Source organism: Octopus bimaculoides, chromosome 4, assembly GCF_001194135.2.
Source record: "Octopus bimaculoides isolate UCB-OBI-ISO-001 chromosome 4, ASM119413v2, whole genome shotgun sequence".
Taxonomy (NCBI): Eukaryota; Metazoa; Mollusca; class Cephalopoda; order Octopoda; family Octopodidae; genus Octopus; species Octopus bimaculoides.
This window is the reverse complement of record NC_068984.1, coordinates 58,962,725-58,973,533: the sequence shown is the minus strand read 5'-3', so window position 1 is coordinate 58,973,533 and position 10,809 is coordinate 58,962,725. Positions and strand designations below refer to the sequence as shown.

The window sequence follows — 10,809 nt, the reverse complement described above, 5'->3', positions numbered from 1 at the left end:
ATATATATATATATATAATAAAACAAAAGAGTGAAATATAGCTGTTATAATAGCAATAAGTTTGTAGATTTTTAAAATTCATTTTTACTATATGCTTGCAGCATCATCATTATTATTATTATAAATTTTGATTACATAATACTGCTTTTAAGTTTTAGCACAAGGCCAGTAAGTTCAGGGGAAGAGTAAATCAATTACATCAACCCCATTATTTAACTTATCTTATCGATCCTGAAAGGATGAAAACAAAGTCAACCTCAGCGGAATTTGAACTTAGACTGCGAAGATGGATGAAATGCCATTTAGCATTTTACCTGTCATGCTAACAATTCTGCCAGCTTGCCATCTTATTTTACTACAAAATATTGTTGATGATAAAGATTACTCCTTTTTTTAAACTATACTCTGTTATTAATACTTTCACTAAGACTATAAAGGTACTTGCTCTTTCCATTCTTGCTTGCTTATTCAGCTTGAAAGTAATTAGAAAGATAGAAAAAAAGATACGCTTGAAGTGCATGGCGTAGGTAAACAATACATGTCCACTGCATTATTGGTACTATTTTTTCACCAGTCTCAAAAAGTAAATCCAGGTATGGCAGGATATAAACTCAAAAAACAGTAAGAAAGAATTCACCTTAAGCATGACACATAAACCTATTCTATGAATTTTATTTCTGGTATAAATTATAGTAGTGACTGCTGTAATCACAGTTTCCCTGAAGATGGGTGGATGAAGAATGGTTGACCTAGAACAGAGCTTTGTAACACTTTAGCATTCAGATTGAGAGAACACAACAAGCTAAGTGAAATTGTGGTTGTGGCCAGTGCCAGTGACACATAAATGGCACCTGTGCTGGTGACAGGTAAAAGGCATCCATGCTGGTGGCATAAATAAGACACCTACACCAGTGACACATATAAGGCACCCATGTAGGTAACATGTAAAAGGCACTCATGTTGGTGACGCATAAAAGGCACCCATGCTTGTGACATGTAAGAGACACCCAGTATACTCTGGAGACTGGAGTAGCTCTCTGGCTTACCATCTCCACTCAAACTGTCTAACCCATGCAAGCATGGAAGACAGACATTAAATGATGATGATGATGATTGTTTTTAATTAATCATGCGTTATCTTGGAGCTTTGAGATTTCCATGATGGAATTGTTTATTTTTATATTGACATTATAGAGTGGATGTGAGAAGCTGGATCTGGTCAGTTTGAGCATAAAACAGATAGAATATTTGGGCTGCTGGTCATAGCTGCCTCAAATGTTAAAGGGTTAATCAAACTCTGTGGCATGGGAATAATCAGTTAAATACACAGAAATGGCCTGAAGATCCAACCAGCTGGATATAGTCTTTCTGGTCTAGTCACATATTTCTCATCTCAAATATTATTGATTGATATCATATGACAAGGCAAACTGCATCTCATTTGAGAATTTACTTTATTTTGTAGGCCTATAGGATTACCAGGGAGGGAGTGGAACATTCAGCAATTAACTAGCTGAATGGTAATTTATATGTTAGTTAATGACAAGCAAACACAGCTTTTATTCACACTCTTCATTAGAGGATAATAACTGGGTGGGGTGAATACAGGGAAGATTTGTTTTGAAATAGCGGCAGATTTGTAATTGGTGGGAAGTAATAGGCAGGGAGGAAGTTTCTAAAGGCTTGTAATTTTTGTTTCTTGGTGAAAAGTGTTGTGACTAATATGTATGTGATTCAAAGAATAATTCTAGTTTGTTCAAATTTGCATATCTCTGTTGAGATTTAAAAAACAATATTTTTAATCATGAAAAGTAAGTGAAAAAAATTCTAGTATATTTTAAGTTACACATTCATAACAAACAGAAAATTAAAATTGTTCTATTAGATACAAAATCCTTGAGTTAAGGAATAAAAAAATATGAAAAAACTGTGATATTTACGAAGTCATTCCAGCCCCACTACCACTAGCATGAAAAATGAGCTGAGAATTGACTACATAACAGCCGATAGAATATAATATCTGTACCAGGGTTTGCTGTATCATGTTCTTTATTGGTAATTGTAAATATCACCTTGCTTTCAATTTCTGAGTTTTCTTGCTATTTCTATGGTTGCAACTTCTCTGAGTTTATAAGATTTTAGCAAATTTCATTTTAATAAAATATTAATGTGGCTGAGTAAAAACTAATTTTGGACTATAATGAATATCATTCAACACACTTCAAATACAAGTCTAACACATTTAAAATTTATTTTACTGTATTTATGTGTAAAAGGTACAGTTATGTGCCATTTTGCTTTATGGTCTCTGCACTATGCAGACACATGTTTTCTATTTTATTTTCTTTTAATGTTTTCTCTGTGAAGAAGAAAGACAATAAATTCAAGAAAGCCACAATGAGTTTAATGAGTTTATATTAAAAAGAACCGAGTTAACATTCTTTGAATAAAAAAATAAATGTAGGCACAGGCATGGCAGGGTTCAGTTCCACTGCATTGCACCTTGGGCATCTTCTACTATAGCCCTGGGCCAACCAAATGTATGTGAGTTTGGTAGATGGAAACTGGAAGATGCTTGTTGTATGTGTGTGTGTGTGTGTGTGTGTGTGTGTGTGTGTGTGTGCATGTGTGTACATATATATATATATATATATATATATATATATATAAATATATAGATCTGAGTGTAGGAAGTTGGTAAGCATGACTGGCAGGTATAGAGAACAAAAAGTAGATTGTACATGATAACATACAATAATAATTTATTGGCATCCAGAGTTACGCACATTTTCTCATATCGAAGTTGCAAAGAAATTTGATAAGCTGATAGTTTCTACATGGCTCACAGTTAGCGACTGAAGCTGCTCAATTTGGATTGTGTGCATGTGTGTGTGTGTGTGCGTGTGTGTGCATGTGTGTACATGTGAGTGTTTGTCTCTCCTTGTCTTGACATTGTGTCATTGGTTGTAAATGTGTGTCACTGTCATACAAGTGGCGTCATTCATTTCCAAGGTTGTGTCCCAGGACGGCTGCAGTCCAATGACTGAAACACGTAAGAGATATATATATATAGTTTTTTGACCCACAGTTTAAGATCAGATTTCTTTAGTGGAGTTAGAAAAAGTAGAGGGAGAGAAAGGTGGGGAGGATGAGAGAAAGAAGCAATGCCAAAGTTTTGAAGACAGCATCTTTTGAAGTGATTACTGAACCATGTTAGTTAGTAAAAGACTGGTCAAAAACTGTGTTAATATACCCCAAAACTAAAAGAAGAGCTTGATAAAATTAATTTATCAAATTCCTAATGAAACTGAAGCAGTAATCAAGTGTGTGGGATTTATATGTAGAAAAGATATTAATTGGTGAAAGAATAATCATTTTTTAATCAAAATAATTCCTTTTTAATCAAAATAATTTGTATCCAAGTAAAAAGAGGCAAAGTTAAATATGATTTTCTGCACAAAGTTAATGATATTAAATGCAAATAAAGTCAATTCACCTAATTTATAATCAGAAAAAAATTGACTAACAGCTTCAACTCCAAGAATAAAGTAAGTGAATATAATGGAATTAATATATCTGAAGATATCTTAAAATGGAAATATCATCACACATGAATAAAAAGAAAATGGAGACATACATCTAAACTGGAAACGATTCTTAATTGGTACTCTTCAATATTTTTTTTTTAAGTATAAGAAATATTATGTGAGAGTGAGAGTGTGCGTTCACGCGAAACAAAGAGAAAGGGAGAAGGAAAGACAGCGATAGGAAAATAAAAGGAAGAGAGGAGAGGGAGAGACAGAAAGAGAAATAGAGACAAAGAAAAGGAAGAGAGAGAGATGAGAGAGAAGGAAAGGAAGAGGCAGAGCAACATGAAGAGAAAGAGAAAGAAAGAGAATGAAGAGAGCAAAGAGAAACAGTAATTTTTTTTTTTTGTAATTTAGAAGCCAAACTCATTTCCTAAGTCTTGTATATTAGCTGATAGAAGGAGCCATCTATCAGATAAAATAAATCTCTTTCTCACTGTTATGTGGGAAGAGAGTAAGTAAAAGGCAATTTAATGTAGGCAATACAACTATCATCATCATCATTTTAATGTCATCTTTTCCATACTTGCATGGGTTGGATGAAGTTTCTTTGAGGTAGATTTTCTACCACCAGATATTCTTCCTGTAACCAACCCGCACCTGTTCCTAAGCAAGATAATATTTCCCCATGGCCAGACATTTTCTCATGAGATACTGGAAATGAATGACACTGCTTGCATGACAGTGACAACTATTTACAACTATCCTGTGATGCCAAGACAAGGAAACACACACACACACACAATATAGTGGTTCAATGAAATACACTGATAATACCAGACTTTAAACCCTTCAAGGTTTAACTAAACCCCAGCATGGTTGCACTCCAATGAATGAAGCAAATAAAAACAGTCTAAAACATTAAAATTTCAACATGAACGTTTGGGACCTCAAACAAAATCCAGACATAAGAATATGGAAACTTGCTTCTTTCAGTTTCCATCTAGCAAATTCACTCTCAAGGATTTGGTTGTCCCAGAGCTGTAGCAAATGACACATGCCCAAGATGCCACACAGTGGTAATGAACTCAGAACTATGTGGTGGGGAAGCAAGCTTCTTACTACACAATCATGTCTGTATGGTGAATGAAACAAGAAAGATATTAAATATTTTGAGCAAAATGTCACATGCACTGCAACAATCAACAGTTTGTACAGTCAAAGATTTAAAAAAAGGTAGGGATATTCTGAGGATTCATTAGATGTGGAATATTTTTGGTTCATTATGCATTGCAATTAAGGTGGTTATATCCTTTAGTTAAATTTATTTTTCACTGTTTAGTCAAGGAGGAGGAAAGGTAGCATCCAAGACATTTGAGTTTCTTCAGTGCTTCCAAGACTTGTTGAAGAAAGGGAGGAAATTATCTTCAAATCATATATTAGCCTGAATGCTTTGAAACAGTGAACTTTGCTAAAGGCACCTAAGGACCAGGTGGTTTTAAGTCTACCACCCAAGAACTCAAAATACAAAGAGCTGGAACAAATACCATAAAGTGTCTGACCCAACACTAACAAATTCATCATTCCACTGCCCAGGACTGCTATTTCATTTTATTGACCCTGAAAGGATAAAAATAGGGGTCAAACCTGGGATGCAGAGAGCTGGAATAAATACCATACACTCAAATAACTCTGCTAATATACTGCACAAAAGCAGAATAATGTCCTGTTTCTGTTTGTGGTACTTTAGTTCAGAATGTAGACCATATGATGTGTATACAAAAAGAATGATATTGAATGGCAAAGAAACCCTTATAGGATAGTTGGAGTATTTTCAGCAAATTTGTATATATCTTGGACAGACTATGAGAATGATGTTAGAGGTTTTTGAGTTAATCAGTGGTGTAACATTAGAAGCTCTATTGTGACATAGCAGATTGAGGTTTATGATCATATAGCTTATGGAATATGAAAGAATTTTAGAACATCTTCTCAATGAGGAACTAAGTTTTAGGAAACCAAAAGGCAGAGCGCGAGAATGGAACTAAAAAACAAGAAAAGAAAAAAATAACAGATGCAGAAAGATATGGCCAAACACAAAGACAACCAAAAACATCAAACATAAAGTCGACTAAAGAAGGTAACTAAAGAAGAATGTGATCAAATACTACAACAATACCTAGATATGAACAATGACAACACTAAAAGAAGAATCCACTTCTAAAAACGATATCTTTTATTTTTTACTTGTTTCAGTCATTTGACTGCAGCCATTTGACTGCAGCTATGCTGGGGCACAGTCTTGAAGGGTTTTTAGTCGAACAAATTGACCCCCAGGATTTCAAGGATACAGCTTAATATGTAAACTTAAGAATATATTCACACATATTTTTGTTTAGATCTGCAACACTATCATCATTGGTCAGGTTTGGTCAAATTATGTTTGCTATTTAATGGCCAGTATTTGAAGTATCTGGTGACTATATACTCTACAATCTGTATCAGGCCACCAGAGTTGGGGAAAAGACAGACTCTGAGTTTTCCAACAGTTCAGAAGGGATTGTTTTTCAGTAAAAAAAATTATGACTTGTACTTGTCTTTGATTTTTAAACCATAGAGGTTACGTAATCTCTCTGTGCATCTGGTTGGCACACATGAAATAGCAGTGAAATCTTCTTCAAGTCATACCCTACCACCTTTTTAAAAAAGGGAAGAACATATTAGATAAAATATAGTCAGAGATAAATTGTCTGTAAAGATGAAATGGTCATCGCTGCAATGATTTCGATCACAAGTCTGCTAGATCAGAACAGACCATGGGCTAAACAATAACAATCCATTGTATATTTCTATCATCATCATCATCATCATCATCATCATCATCTAATGCCTGTTTTTCATGCTGTTATGGGTTGGATGGCTTGACAAGAACTGACAAGGCTGGGCTGCATCAGGTTCCATAGTCTGTTTTGGCATGGTTTCTACAGCTGGATGCTCTTCCTAACACCAACCACTTTACAGAGAGTACTGGGGGATTTTAATGCAGCACTTGCACAAACACCAATGCTTTTTATGTGGCACTTTGGTTTTAGGATTTTAATACATTGCAATAAGTTTCACATTGTTTAAAATATTAGTTTATATTTCAGTTTCATACTGAAGACAACATTTCACACTTGAATGAGTTATTTTTATAGATACTGTCTAACAATATTTATCAAAATATATCTTTCATCAAATAAATATTGTACAAGCATTCCATATTCATTGACTAACAAAATGTTAGTCATGCAAAAACACTTTAAATTAATGATTTTGTTTCTAATGTTTAGTGAAGAATGTGCCTAAAGTTCTTTGATTTCAAGGCATTGCCATAATTTCTCATGATTAACTAAAATGTTTCTTCATGAACACATTTCATTTTTGTCTCCTCACTCGTAAGATAACATCAAGAGTGAACTCTTAAAAGTTAACTTTACCAATAAGTTTGTTGTCTTAATGATATTGTTACCTTTTATCTTTCATAAATTTTATTCATTGGACTGCAGCCTTGCTGGGGCACTGCCTTGAAGGGTTTAGCTGAACAAATGGATCTCAGTATTTTTTTTTTTTTGTAAGCCTGGTACTTATTCTATTGGTCTCTTTTGCCAAGTTGCTAAATTATGGTGATATAAACAAACCAACACTGGTTATTAAGTTTTGGTGGAGGTGGACAAAAGAAGCAAACACACACACACACATGATGAGTTTTCAAACTGGTTCTGTCTACCAACTTCACTGACAAAGCATAAGTCAGTCTGGGTCTTTAGTAAAAGAGACTTGCCTAAGGTGTCATGCCAGGGACCAAACCTGTAGCCACATGGTCGCAAAACAAAGCTTCTTAACCACACAACCATACCTGTGCTTACAGCTAAATGAATTTCAGAATATGAGTAGCCATATAATTGTATATAAATTTAGAATATTAACCATTTAAAACCCTAACTTATAAAAGCTATAAGAAGCAGGATGAAATGTTTCTTAAAAAATGAAAAAAAAAAAAAAGAGATCTGTGTTTAAGAAGTTCACTTTGCAAATCACAAAAATCCTTGTTTGTATTTTGGGAAAGTATTTATTTTAATAGCATCAGGCCAATGTAACCCCTTTTTAAAGAAAGTTCCAAACAGGGTAAGAAACACCTTAGTGTAAGGGATTATAAAGAAGGAGAAATTAAGATGAAGGGAATGAAGTTACTTTAGACATGAAAGAGTTCAGGTCATAAGAATGAGGAAAACAATGGGATGGAAGAGAGTGTAGAAAGACTTCCTTATTCATGGAAGCATAGCAGCATTAGGAAGAAGATGCTGTGAATTTCAAGCCAGTGAGATGGCACAAAGTGATCTGGAGCTAAGAGAGAAAGTTCATCAGAGCACTTCCTGTGGCAATAACGATAGAAAAGACTAAGAGTAAATTTTAGAAGATGGAAATTGTGTAGAAGCCTGTTGGATGGACTATAACTGTAATATGCAGGCCTTACCTTGGCACAATAAGTCATACTAATTCTGCCTACAAATATATATATATATGTCTGTAGAATATTCAGTAGCTTACACTTAAAGATTATTGAACAGCTTGTGTGCACATTCATTTAGATTAACAAACAAGTGAATGAAGAAATGGAAGCGTAAGAATTAGAAATACATGAAATGAAAATTAAAAATACAACATGAAATGAAAATCTTTCAGACTATTTCTTCACTAAGTATTAAAAAAAAAAAAAGAAAAAAAATCATGATTTTTGTACAACTGATATTTCATTAATTGATAGATACCTATGCAGAATTTATTTAACCAAACACACACACATACATACATGCATGTACATATACACACAGTGACACACTGATGGTCATTGTCAGACACATAAATGAAAATAAATCAGTCAAGTGTAAAATGTCAATATAAAACCAAAATAATAAGCTGGTAGTGTTGTGAGCATACCAGGCAGAATGCTTAGCAGTATTTTGTCCATCTTAACATTCTGAGTTCAAATTCCGCCAAGGTCAACTTAACCTGTCATACTTTCAGGCACAAGAGGTATATATATATATATATATATATATATATTTATATATATGTCAAAAACTTGTGTACTTTTAATTAACAACTCTAACTAAACATGGTACAGGAATAACTGAGTGGTTGAGAAGTTTCTTTGTAACTACAGGTGGTTTCAGGTTCAGTCCTACAGTGCAGCACCTTGGGCAAGTGATTTCTGCTGTAGCCACAGGTCAATGCCTTGTGAGAGGCTTAGGTAGATAGAAATTGCATGGAAGCCCATCATATACATGCATGTGTGTGTGTGTGAGAGAGAGAGAGAGAGAGAGAGAGAGAGAGAGAGAGAGAGAGAGAGAGAGTGAGTATATATATATATATATATATATATATAAAATAAGTGTTGAGATTGTAAGGTGGTACCCCAGCAATGGTCACAGTCCAATCACTGAAACAAGAAAAAGTCTGGAATGTTTAAATTTGGGTACGAAACATTTGGGACTTCAAGCATAATCCAAAGTTAATAACATGGAGATAATTAAACTGCAATTTCTAAATTTATCTTTTTGCATTTATATTTTTACTTTTATTGTGTTTATTGAGTTATGTTTATATCTGATGTCTGGCTTTGTAATTGTATAATTTTAGATTTGGTCCTATTAAAAAAAAACTTGGGTAAATAACTTTGGATCAACAAAAGATTTGTAAATAAAATTTGGTAGATGGAAACAATGTGCAAGCCTGTTTGATGTATATATGCATACACACATATATGTACATGTATTTGCATGTGTGTATCAGGAAGAGATGGCTGAGTTGGTGTTTCAAAGTAAAACATCTTGTTGCATTTGGCTTCCATCCCTGTCATGTCTTTTTCTAGTCAAGTCAGTTTTGCCTTTTGTTGTCATTATTATGGTAACATAAGTACCTAAATACTGGAGGAGACATATAATTTTCTGAAAATCACAGTCCAGAAACTTAAACTTAGTAAAAGAATAAAAGAATGCATTTACATTTCTGATAATTCAAATGTCTACCAGCAAAAGTAAAACATGATTCTCCTTCAAATATATAAGATTAAGACAATTTATTGTAACATTGGCATTATCTTCATGATTCTAGGTAGTGAAAAAATGTAGTCCCTATGTGGAGTTTTCTATGACTTTTGCTGTATCTCTACTATTTATAAATAATAAAGAGTTCAGTTGGTAATACTTGTAATCTATGAATTGCAGCACTCTACCCTACCAGTAACACACCTTGATATCTTGAAAGTAGGTGACTTTTACAGACAAAGAACAATGGCATAAATATAGTTGCAAATTTTTATTTAATTTCTTGTTAGAGGCATCTTAACTTAGAGAAGCTGGAAAGTTGTATTTCACAATAGCTAGGGCTAGTGTATGTATAGAAAACAGCTGCTGTTGCTTGCCGCTGTTACTAGAAGTTGTAATTGTTGTTATGCATTCAGTATAAGGGATGTTTGTTTACACAAAGTTTGTACTATTGTTACTTGTCATTCTCAAATATATCACTTCTCATCAATTACTATTGTTGTTGTTACTATTCCTGGTATAGCTGAAAATCAATTTTGAATTTTAGCTGAAGTCCTTTGCTTCATTAATCCTATTAATGACCAAGCAAATATAAAGAGTAGCAGGCTCCACCTGTCTTTCCTTAAAACTTTCAGGATTCCTGGTTCTCACTTTAAGTCACTTTACCAGACAAGCTTTTGAAGTCAGCTGAGGCAAAAATTACAACTTAAATAACTTTGCTAAGGATGCTATTAAATAGTAGTAAGAGTAGTAGTTCATGTAGTTCTTTTATTCCACCGCTTTCTTCAGCTTCTGTCCATGTATGCTAGACACAATGTCTTTCAAAGCTAATAACCCCTGGAGGTCACTGATCTTCACAGGAATATTATGAGGCTAGGGTGCATATCCTAATCTACCCTTGAAGCACTAAGACGATTTATTTCAGATTCTAAGCAATAGTTTCTATCTTGAAAAAGCATAGGAGATACCATTACCAGAGGTTTAACCCTTTAGCATTTAAACTGACCATATCCGGCCCAAATATTCTCTTTACTTTGTATTGAAACCAGGTCCTGCCTTTTACACCTACCTACAATGTCATTCTAAAAATAAACAATCACATTTTCAAAATCTTGAAGCGTTAAGATTCTACATGATTAATTTTTTAAAATGTGGATAAATAAGCATTACATTTGATAACTTAATCTGAATGC

General features: G+C 33.8%; 1 protein-coding gene across 11 annotated transcripts in view; it reads right to left on the bottom strand.

Moving 5' to 3' along the window:
• Window positions 1–10,809, bottom strand: part of LOC106881796 (regulator of G-protein signaling 17) — a 378,661-nt gene that overhangs the window by 247,219 nt on the left and 120,633 nt on the right. The window lies entirely within an intron of this gene.